This window comes from Frankliniella occidentalis, unplaced genomic scaffold, assembly GCF_000697945.3.
Source record: "Frankliniella occidentalis isolate FOCC.00 unplaced genomic scaffold, Focc_3.1 Scaffold27, whole genome shotgun sequence".
NCBI classification, from domain to species: Eukaryota; Metazoa; Arthropoda; class Insecta; order Thysanoptera; family Thripidae; genus Frankliniella; species Frankliniella occidentalis.
The window spans coordinates 124253-134025 of record NW_026267157.1 but is presented as its reverse complement, the minus strand read 5'-3'; the positions used below and the strand labels follow the sequence as shown (position 1 = coordinate 134025).

The 9773-nt window shown below is 41.9% G+C and overlaps 1 long non-coding RNA gene across 1 annotated transcript; it reads right to left on the bottom strand.

The window, feature by feature from the left end:
- Positions 1 to 7504: 7504 nt before the first annotated feature.
- On the bottom strand, positions 7505 to 8986 carry LOC127749048 (uncharacterized). Its single transcript, XR_008010932.1, has 2 exons — positions 8199 to 8986; positions 7505 to 8079 (listed from the first exon to the last, which is right to left on the bottom strand). It is a non-coding gene; the product is annotated as an uncharacterized LOC127749048 (long non-coding RNA).
- Between the last annotated feature and the right edge of the window lie 787 nt (positions 8987 to 9773).

Here is a 9773-nt window from a genome sequence, read left to right as displayed (position 1 = left end):
CTCAACAAACGAAGCATTCTTTTCAGACGCTGAACATCTTTGGCTATGTGTGCCGCAGTTTGTTGAATACATGCAAGTTATGCCAAATCCCTTCTAAGTTTTTGATGTTAGCTTATGGATCCAATAACACACCTTTGAAAAGATATTTAGGACGAGGCCCAGAAGAAGTTAAATACACTTCCAGGCATACTCTGAAATAACTTCGAACGTGTCCGCAAAGATTTTGCTTTAATAAGTGATAGAGCGGAAGCAGCATGTGAAGTACAACAAAACAACAAAATAAATGTTTTTTTTTTTTTTGGTATGGGAGTGTACACATTTTATATTAATGATGTGCCACCATAAAATAAGCCCACTCTTCTGCGAAAATTTTGAACCGACGGCATAGGCTACTTCTCAGACAAAAGTGTACCCCTGAAAAAAATGAAAAAGATTCTGTTTTGGCTATTTCAGTAAGAAAAATTCGCTGTTGTAAGTAAACAGTGAAAGCCAAACCGACGACATTCTAGCCCAGAGGGTTCTTCTTTTACGATTTACCCCTTTGAAGACCATCAAATATTTTCTTAAAATAAAAAAAAATATTTTTGGGCTACTTTTGTGAGAAAAACTCGGAAAAACTCCATATCTAGCGTCTGAACGGTGAGAGATAGAGCCAAACGGAAGAAATTTTGGCCCGAAGGGCTCTACTTTAATAAGTTACCCCTTAGGAGACCATCAAATATTTTCTAAAATTGATATATTTACTTTTGGGCCCCTTTTGTGACAAAAACTCCCTCTAGCGCCTAAACGGTGAGATATAGAGCCAAACGGACGAAATTTTCGCCGAAAGGGCTCTACTTTCTTAAGTTACTCCTTAGGAGACCATAAAAGAAATATTGTTTCCCTACTTCTTAGACCACCACCTATTTCTTTGTTACCCCCTTAGACCCACTCAGGGGTGGTTGACAGGATTTGCACCAACCGTTTCGTTGTCCAGATAAGACAACAATAATACCCTGAAAATTTCAGACCTCTAGCTCACGTCCTTCTTGGGGAACGGACAGACAGACAGACAGACAGACAGACACAAGAGCGATGGCATAAGCCCGCTGATATAGCTTTTAAGCAAAAGAGCGGGCTAAAAAGTTGCTGAAGTCTAGCATGAGTTACTTAGGAACAGTAGGTAGCGATAATTGTTAGGGTAAGACACATTCGTATTGGAAAGTAAGTAATATTGACTAAATATATGTTTTCGGGATCAAGCATAGTGAATTCATGTGTTTAGATTATAAATTTAACGTAAGATAAATTAGGAAATTGAAAAAGAGAGAAATGTCTTGAAACTTGACATGTGCTTAAACCGTACCATGAAAATGAGTTCATGTGACAAGAAACTACTAATCACAAAGACAAAAGCTACAATGAAAGGGAAAGGTTGTCGAATTCTGACAATGAATGAGTAGTAGTAAAGGTACCCCATTCTGACAGGCCGCCACCTCAGCACCCCATTCTGACGGTTTGCGAAAATTGGCGAGGGGGACCCCTGAGCGGAAAAAGGGTGTCTTTTGGGGGTCTAACCCAAACTTAACTTTTGGAAGGGTGTCTTTTGAGCGTCCAACCCAAACCTTATTTTTTCCAAAGAGTCTCTTTTGAGTGCCTAACCTAAACCTAACTTTTGGAAGGGTATCTTTTTGACGTCTAACCTAACCTAATTTTTTGGCTGAGCGATAGCGAAGCCTATTACTCCAGTGATGATCGAAAAGTTTCGCGTCTGTCTGTTGGTTTGTCTATCTGTCTGTCTGTCGGTCTGTAAGCACGATAACTCGAGAACGGTTTGAGCTAGTAGGCTCAAATTTTTATTGTAACTTTGTATCATAAAAAGCAAGAACTGTATTGATTTTGAGCCCTTTACCTTAAAAATTGACCCGTCAACAAAATCAAAAACGAAAAACCCCAAAACATTACTTTTAAAAAATCACTTCTTTTACATCTTTCTAACACGTAACTCGTCAAAAAAGAACCCGCAGGGCTAAAATTTTGACCGTTTGGCTCTATCTCTAACCGTTTAGTCGCCAGAGGGCGATTTCCGCACGAAAGTGACCCCAAATCATTTTAATGTTGTTTCTCAGATATTTGATGGTCTCTGATGGGGCAACTCGTCAAAATAAAATCCTGGGGGTAAAATTTGTGTTCTTAGGAGCAGAAGGCCTATCTACGACTCTGCATTTTGCCCGAATCGGGTGTCAGCGCCGCAGGCCTAGGTAGATGTATGCCAGGCGCGTCGCAGCGTAACAGTGTTTCGTGAGATATCGCGAAGCCTGTTACGCGAGACGTGTTCTGGCGTACATCTACCTAGTTCTATAAAGGGTATTTTTCGTGTATAATACAAACCTTATTTTTTGAAGTGGGTATGGGTGTGTAACATAAACCTAATTTTTTTGGAATGGTGTCCTTTGAGCATCCAACATAAACCTATTTTTGAAAGTGTCTTTTAGGTGTGTAACATATACCTAATCTTGAGGCAAGGACGTGTTCGGACTCGTCTCTTGAGTGTGTATCATAAACTTGTTTTTGTCGTGGACGAGTGGGAGGAGGGGATGTTCATGTTTCCCGAGCTGCTCGCAGAGGCGTAGAAGACATTTGTCGGGTCAAACCTTTTTTCGAAGACTATCTTTCGAGCGACAAACACCAACCTAATTTTGAAGAAAGGACGTGTTCGGAATTGTCTCTTGTGTGTGTAACATAAACTTATTTTTATAGGGGTTGTCTGGAGGGCGACAAAACCCCACCTAATTATTGAAGAAAAGTAAAAAAACTGAAGCCGGGTAGAATTCGAACATACGACCTCCTCTTCGACCGAGGCTCTCTGAACACTGGGCTATCGATCTCACCTTGAGAGGGGCATATCTGTTCTAGGTTGAGATTCCACTCTTTACATTTGTCACATTTTATTTTATTTGCTTTTAGTATGTTTTCATAATTTTGTGTGTGAAATCGTTATAGAAGTTGGTATTCAAACCACAAACCTGTGGCAAATGGGAAGACTGTCGTTAGTCCACTTATGTCACAAAGTGACTTTTTAACGTATTAGTATTCAGCCGGTCTAGCTCTACAATTTACTTTTTATCAAAAAAACTTGTCAGAGGCATAGTTTGGGAGGTAGATAGTGGTGAAATTTGTCGTAACTCCAAATTAGAGGTTCATTTTAAAGCAAAAAAGGCGCAAGTCAACTTACGCCACTTGGCTTGAGAAACTTTGCAGTATCAGATGTCGTAAGTCAAGTTACGCCACTTTACCATATTATCAATTGAAATTTTAGTGGAACAAGTATACTTACGACGTTATGCTCAAAAAAATGATAGTTATTCCATTAATTTTTTTTTTTTTTGCCAGTATCCACTAAGCCCGTCCCAAAGCTAGACAATGTGCGCCTAGCATATGTTCAACTGTCCAGCAGTATCCTTGTCTTCATCTTGATGGGAAATTTGTCGCAAGTGGACTTACGTCTGTCTGCCACAAAACCAGTAGAATTTCATTTGTCATGAGTGGACATACGCCACTCTCCCCCAAATTAGAACTCAAACCTTTTTGTCGTAACCCAATTTTGCTTGTGGAAGATCACTACTAGAAGGTGAAAGAATTTAGACAATTGCCTATATATTCAGAAGGTCTACGCTTACATTTTAAATTGTTTTGAGTTTGATATAATGCGGAAGACGTTTTCTCTGTTTCCTGAAAACTTAGTCCAAAAAACTTACGACAGTCCTCCCATTTGCCACAGAAACCTATGCGTTGGGCGTTTTGCTGTGCACAGGACAGTGTTTGGTGTGTGTTTCCACCGTCGCTCACTGGCAATTTTGGAAGCGTATCCAGGCGTGGACACACAAGAGTACCAATGTCTATGACACGAGCGTTAGGTACTATGCCCTTGGAGGATTGCCCTCTCCTCTCCCTTCACATACAGATCAGAGTAAACAATTGTTGCCAACTGAATGCAGTCGTCACACTGTGAGTATGGCAGTCAGGCCATTCCAAAAAAATGAAGTTGTCGGGTCGGGGTTCGGGTCTAAAACGATAGATTTTGACTAGAAGTAACATTTGGTCTTCGTCCGAGGTCTCTGCGACGAAGCGCCAATGAGCTGATTGGTCTGTTCGAAACGCCCTTTTTTGGGCGCCCGATTCGAGGCGACATGTTGGAGCGCTCGCTACGCGCACCCCGAGGTGCCGACAAGTGTGACTCACTGCTGAGGTAGGTCCATATGACCCCTACTTCCAGCCCGACCACCAAAATCCGCTGTCGGCCTGCCCCCGTCACATGCAGGGGCCTAAATGCCGCGAAATACGGCACTCAAGATTGCCAGAAGAAATTCCAAATTAAGTGAGTGATTTTTTCGTGCCCTTATGCCGGGCAGGCTATGACCTTTTGATCGCCGTATGGCATGCCACTAACACTCGTCGGTTGTGGGCGTGAAATAGAAAAAGTGTCAAAAAGGTGAGAATCCGCCTGCCAGGTAGGCAGCCGCATTGCATGTGTGTATAGGTGGTGCCTAGGTCGGCCTGGAAGTAGGGGTCATATGGACCTACCTCGGCATTGAGTAACTCCTGTCGGCACCGCGGGGTGCGCGTGGCGAGCGATTCAACGCGACGCCTCGCATCGGGCGCCCAAAAAGGGCGTTTTGAACAGACCAATCCGCTCATTGGCGCTTCGTCGCAAAGACCTCGGACGAAGACCAAAGGTTACTTTTAGTCAAAATCTATCGTTTTAGGCCCGAACCTCGACAACTTTTTACTTTGGCCTCCAATTTGGAATGGGCTACTTCACATCGACCTACGGTTTATCAGCATTACTAAGCATTTGTAGTTGCCGTTGTCTTGAGATTTTGTGTTTTTCTAGGAAGTTTATCCTAAAAAGCTTGTGGAAGTTGGCTGGCAGAGACAGTTTGGTAGTGGCATTGGCTTCCAGAACATGGGCAATACCTGCTATATCAATGCTACAATTCAAGTTGGTGCATAGGTCAAAATTTGATACTTCACTTTTTTTCCCATTCCAAACTTTACTATAGTATTGTTCTCTGAAAGTTTTAAAGCTAAATTCTAACGTGCATCTCTCTCTCTAGGCACCTTTTCATATTCTCTCTTTTGTGGAGTGGATGAAGCCCACAGGAAGGAGGAACATTCCCAAAACTCATGTGTGACCTGCAGGCTTGGGCGTACTTCCATTGAGAGCCATAACAAAAAGTAGTTCGACCTCGAAGGATTGTGGATAATCTCTACATTGGGTTTAAATCTATTATAAATGTCACCTTTCTTAGCTACTGAAGGCCTTCAAAATATGTTCTTTTTGGCGAAATTAATTTTCTAGCTTATTTTCCAGTTATTGGGAATAACTTTGTAGAGGGAACTCAAGAGGACGCCCATGATTTCCTGAAGTCCCTCCTGTCTCATATTGATAAGTAATTTTTGCCTCGGCCTGGTTAACCCAGGCAGGTTTATTGGCTGAGCGATTAGCGAAGCCTATTACTACGTCTGGTCGGAAAAAACTTTTTCTGTCTGTCTGTCTGTCAACACGATAACTCGAAAACGAATTGAGCTAGCGACCTGGGATTTTCAGGATCGTTTAGTACGATCTAAAGACAGGTCAAGGTCGAAGATGAACATTCTAGCTCAAAAATTAGATTTTAAAAAAAATCTAAAACAACGGGTCCCAAAAATGACACTTTTTGAAAATATTTTTTGATGGCTTTCTAGGGGGTAACTCACGAAAGTAGAGCCCTACGGGTCAAAATTTCGTCTGTTTTGCTCTAGCTCAAACCGTTGAGGCGCTAGAGGGTGTTTTTGGCGAAAATAAGCGAAAATAGTACAACCCTGTATGCTTAGTCAAGGTGACGGGCCGTTGACGGGCCGTAGGCCCGTATCTTTGTGTACATTTCCCAACTACCCGACTCGGGTGTCAGCGCCGCAGGCCATGGTAGATGTATGCCAGGCGCGTCGCAGCGTAACAGTGTTTCGTGAGATATCGCGAAGCCTGTTACGCGAGACGTGGTCTGGCGTACATCTACCTTGTACTATATAAAGACAGATCAAGTACGAAGATGAGCATTCTAGCTCAAAGATTTGGTTTAAAAAAAATCGAAAACAACGGGCCCTAAAAATGACGTTTTTTTGGAAATATTTTTTTATGGCTGCCTATGGGGTAACTCATCAAAGTAGAACCCTTTCAACGAAAATTCCCTCCGTTTTGCTCTAGCTCAATCCGTTAGTTTTCATGGCTCAAAATAGTTAGGTGTATTAACTATTTTGTTTACAAGACTAAATAAATTTAACATTATTTTAAAATCTGTTTGCATTCTTCTATCTTGCATTGATTTTTTAATGCATTAGCTATGTAGAATTTAATGATTTACTGTGTAGAATTAGTTTAAATTTTGATTAGAAGCACTTAGGCCTGGAAATTTTGTTTGCCTAGCTCTGTGCAAAATCTGGGCGGTGTAGCTTAAACGGTTCCGGAGGTATAAGCATTTGAAGATCACATTTTTGCTGCTTTTATGTTTTCTTACTAAAAATTGTCCAAACAAACGAAAAACATAGTATGGGCAGCTAAAACTTGTGTCAATCTTAATCTACATATGTACCCAGCAGTATGTATCGCGCCCAGCGATATTGGTGTGTACCACCTAAAAACATTCCCTTGTAAGAGTAACATGAAGATTAGAATGTCAGCTAATGAAATGCTAGTTTTTGTTCAGCACTTGCCTATTATGATCGGTCATCTAATCCCCACTGATGATGACCATAGGAAATTGTTGTCTATGTTGTATGACATCGTATTGTTTCTTATGTCAACTTCATTTACAAGTGAGAATATAGATTACATGAGTAAATGGTGCTGAACAATTAAGTAAATTTGTTTGGGGAGACACTGAAGCCAAAGCATCATCATCCCTTACACTATTCTAGAATAATTAGATTATGCTGCCCTCCCATTCATTTTTGGAGTATGAGGTTTGAGTCAAAGCACAGATTTCTGAAACGGTATTCTAATGTATGCTTTTCCCGAGTCAACCTGACATTGTCCATTGCTCTTGAAGTTGAATTAAACTTTGCCTTCAGGGTTGTCAATTCTCTTTGCCAATTCTCACTAATTCAGTAGAATAAAATCACAATAATTCAAACCAATTCAAAAACAATTCAACCAAATCAGTCCAATTCAAATTCAATTCAAGCTAATTCAAATTCAATTTTTGGAATTTGTACACCCAATTCAGGAGTTATCCACCCCTCGGGTGGCTTGCAGTTTGTATGCTTCAAGTTAACCTTACTGACTCTTGTCTATCATGCTGTGATGTTTGTTAAATTATTGTTGAACATTTTGTCTGTGATTCATTTGTTTAGTTGCATGCAGCTCTCAGTAACTGCAATATGTTTACATTTCTAGTCATTTATCACACATTTGTTCTGTTAAGATGGTTTTTTTTTTTTGTACTGTGGGAAAGTATGTGAATAAATACAATTACTATAAACACCGTTCTTACTAGTTTAAAACCTTATATTTATATGTTCAATTAGTAGGTGCAGAATACAGTGAATTACACAGTTCGGTTGGGCACATGGGAGAGCTGGGGAAAAGTTATGCACAACTCTAGGGAAAATAAGGCTCATTGCTGGGAGAAAATTATATTTGTGCCTAGCGTAAAATAGGAGCTTAGACATGAGCAATAGGTTCCCTAGTTACTATCACTAAAACAGTGTAAAGTTGAGTACAAATTATCACTATAACTCCAGCAACAAACATTTTTATCGATGACATTATAGTGTATAGTTCCGGGGACTAAGGTCGGTGCACTAAACCCGTTTAGCTCCCAGCGCTAAACGGTATAGTGCAACGAAAAAACTTCGGTCTGGGGACTAGACGTTAAGTGCTCGGCCAGATTTTTTTTTTTACAGTGATAGCTTCTCTGTATGACTACTGTGCCACCTCCACAATAATGGGCCCCATACGCTTCTCTGCTCTGGTGATGGTTTTGGCAGTAATTGTAGGCAAGTTAATGGCTAAAAAAAGCTTGTTAAAATGGTCGTGTCCAACACCTGAGTCCACACATCCTATAACAAAATGGTAAGAAAAATAACATGTCTTGGACTAATGACAATTCGGACTAATGGTTTGGACGACGGATTCTCTTTCCCCACGCAAAGCGTGCATGACACCCAGGGCAACATACCGATTTATGGCACACAGAGGACGACCATCTTGGGTGCTGCGGGTAGCAAGTTCGCTTGTTGACACTTCTTTATCGAGCAAACACAGATGACAGCGGACGAGGAACTTCGAGGCCAGCCCAATACTTCTTTCTTTCTCAGCAAAAGCGAAGGCTCAAGTCCCTCGTGAACACTGACATGTCAAGTCTATAATACAGCGCCCAGCCTCACACATCACAGGTTCAAGTTCCTCACTGATAGCTTTCCTGGCGCGCAAACACTAGACCACTTATCTTTCATGGCCTTGGCAACCTTCTCCCTGCGTGCCCACTCCTTCGGTTTCATGAAGGGCATCTTGAATTTGTGAAATAGCACTGACTAACTAAAATATGGACAGACTTGTTGATGTTGACGCAGAGGGACGCGGCTGGAGATTGAGTATGGCGGCCAGCGCGGCGAGGAAGGCGACGCGGTAGTGGTACCAACATCACAGCGCGCAGGTCTCTCTGTGTTCACGAAGTACTGGCCAGTACGAAAAATTTTAGTCCGCCATTAGTCCGTTTTCTATCCGGAAAGAGTCCGCACCCCTGTAGACCAGTCCGCGTTTGATCCGTCGTGCACTGGACTAGTCCGCTTTAAGTACCCCCGGGCGTGCGGACTAGTCCGCTTTGAGGTCGCAGCGGCCAAGTGCGATGCCGGACCAGTACGCAGACAGTCCGTCCTCAGCGGACCAGTCCGCGGACAGTCCGCCCTCACCGAACTAGGTCACTTTCAGTCCGCCCCATGCCCCATGACGGACTAGGTCGCTATCAGTCCTCCAATGGCAGACTACTGTCGGACCAGTCCGTCCTGAGTACCTACCGCAGCGGACCAGGTCGTTTTCAGTCCGCCCGGGAGCAGAGCACAGCACTGCTTAAAAAAAAGAAAGAATTGTCCGGAGCGAATCCCGAAACAAGTTTAGAATGATGTAACTTAAGAACTTACAGGAATTTTGAGCTCAAATTTTATTAGGGCCATCTACACTCTATTTTAGTAGGGCCATTTTAATTTTATTGAAAACGAAGCAAATTTTTCTGGGAACTTGTGAACGGCTTGAGCTGGGTCAAAACAGACAGCGGATTTGGCTTCGCCTCTTTCCTTACACTCAAGGATTAGTTTTCGACTTACACTATCCTGATATTTTACTTTATTTAGCGATAATTGGCTGAGCGATTAGCGAAGCCTATTACTCTGTCTGGTCGGAAAAAACTTTTTCTGTCTGTCCGTCTGTCTGTCTGTGTATCTGTCCGCACGAAAACTCGAAAACGAATTGAGCGAGCGACCTGGGATTTTCAGGGTCGTTTTGTATCATAAAAAGACAGATCAAGTTCGAAGATGAGCATTCTAGCTCAAAAATTGGATTTTTAAAAAAATCGAAAACAGGTCCTACGAATGACGTTTTTTAAAAATATTTTTTTTGTGGTGTCCTTAGGGGTAACTTATCAAAGTAGAGCCCTATAGGCAAAAATTTTGTCCGTTTTGCTCTAGCTCAAACCGTTGAGGCGCTAGAGGGTGTTTTTGACGAAAATAAGCGAAAAAATGTACAACCCTGCATGATT